The sequence below is a fragment of the Cicer arietinum genome, chromosome 8 (assembly GCF_000331145.2).
Source record: "Cicer arietinum cultivar CDC Frontier isolate Library 1 chromosome 8, Cicar.CDCFrontier_v2.0, whole genome shotgun sequence".
NCBI classification, from domain to species: domain Eukaryota; kingdom Viridiplantae; phylum Streptophyta; class Magnoliopsida; order Fabales; family Fabaceae; genus Cicer; species Cicer arietinum.
In genome coordinates, this window is record NC_021167.2 from 20965600 (window position 1) to 20967623 (window position 2024).

The 2024-nt window shown below is 28.4% G+C and overlaps 1 pseudogene; it reads left to right on the top strand.

The window, feature by feature from the left end:
• The first annotated feature begins 851 nt into the window (after positions 1–851).
• Positions 852–2024, top strand: part of LOC140919094 (uncharacterized) — a 2898-nt pseudogene continuing 1725 nt past the window's right edge.

Below are 2024 nucleotides of genomic sequence, written 5' to 3' on the forward strand. Positions count from 1 at the left end.
GCTCACATTTTTACTAGTTTCTTCAAAAATATTTTCTCTAATAACGACCCTACCAGGACTGAGGAAGCAGTCCAAGTGGTACAAGGGCGTGTATCTAATGAGAGGTTTATGTTGGCTTTAAATTTAGGAAGCGCCAACCATCTTCTTCCAAAAGTATTGACACATTGTTGGGGATGAGATATCACTAGTGATTTAGAACATTCTGAAATAAGGCTATGCAAAAAATTTGGTTAAAAGGCTCAAATCTAAAATCGGATCTAAATCCATTTTAAATATCCAGTTAAAATTATATAACCACTTATGTTCTATATTTGGATTTTGTTTTTATCCATTACCAATATTTTGTTAATTTTGAGATTTTATTTCTTAAAAAAATTTGAATTTTTTTTTTCGAAAAAATATCGGAAAAAAATAAATAAATAAAACTTTTTTTTCTCAAAAAAATTTTAAATCGATTTTTTTCTCGAAAAAAATTGATTTTTTAAATAACCGATTTTTAAACTAAATTTAAATATTTTTTAAAAAATAATTAAATTTTAACCGATTTTGAAAAAAAAATCGATTTTAAAATTAAAATTTTCAAAACCGGTTGCTTAATTATAAACCAGTTATTTAACCATAATCAATTTTACAATTGGTTTTATAACCGGTTTTAAATCAAATAATAGATTTAGTTATAAATCTAAATCCATATATTAATTTTAAAATGGATATGGTTTGGTTTTTAAAAAAAACCAACCATGAATAGCCCTATTCTGAACCATAGAGGGGATCTGAGTAGTATCAATCACACTTTTATTTGCCTTATTTCAACAATTAAGAAACTAACAGTAATAGGTTAATTCATACCAATATCTCTATGTAATTTGGTTTTTAAAATTGTTACAAAAAAATTTAGAATCGTCTTAAATTAATCCTACCACACATTATTGATAATTCTCAAAGTGCCTTTGTGTGTGGTAAATTAATCATAGACAACACTTTGATTGGTTTTTTACAATTTTCACTTTATGAGGAAAAAACTTTTGATAAAACTGATTTTATGGGTTTAAAATTGAATATGTCATAAGTTTGTGACTGTATCGAATGTTCTTTCCTAAAGGTGGTTTTTCACAACATGGGTTTTCCCTAATCTTGGGTTTCTCTCATTATGTGTTGTGTCTCATCAGTCTCCTTCTTTGTTCTATTAAATTGTGAACTTTGCCAGAGTTTCACCTCTCAAAGAGGACTGAAGGAGGGGAACCCTTTTTGTTGGTGTAATGACCTCTATCCTTAGAAAGTTGTATACAATATTATTGACTAGATTATCTAATTCCTTCCTAAGTGATGAACTTAATATTAAAACCAACTTGTTTAATATTAATTCCAATTTAACAGTAATAGATTCAACAATTTATTCAAAACTGAGATTCAAGAACACATGTATTATCGAGATAAAGAGTATAGAGATAGAGAAGTGTGCACCATGGATTTTTATACTGGTTCGACTATCAATTCGATAGTCTACATCCAGTCCTGGAATCACTTATCGATTCCAGCCTTTACTAGAAATGATTTGAGTATGTTTACACACTTTCCAGCACTTCACTGCCTATACATCTAACTCAACATCAATCCACAACAACAATCAATCTATCCTTAAGAACTAATTGCCAAGCTCTAGAAGATCAGATTGAGATCTCTTTTAGATGATCACACACACTCTAAAAGATGACCACCAGTTTCACAATACTGGATTTCCACACACTTTCTTTTACAAAGATGATTCTTTCAAAGAAACTAAAAATACTTGATTCAATCACAATGAATTCTCACACTAAGTATTTGCCAATAATGTTGTGAGTTATAATAGTTTTTCTCAAAGTGTATTTTTTGAAAAGTCAATGAGATTCTTTTTGTTCTTTCTATGTATTTCTATATGTTATAAAATTGTGATTGATTCAGTTTATATAGTTTCAGAAAAACTTCAGACAAATCGATTTCCCAATCGATTTTATTAATGTGTATTACCAGCTCAATCGATT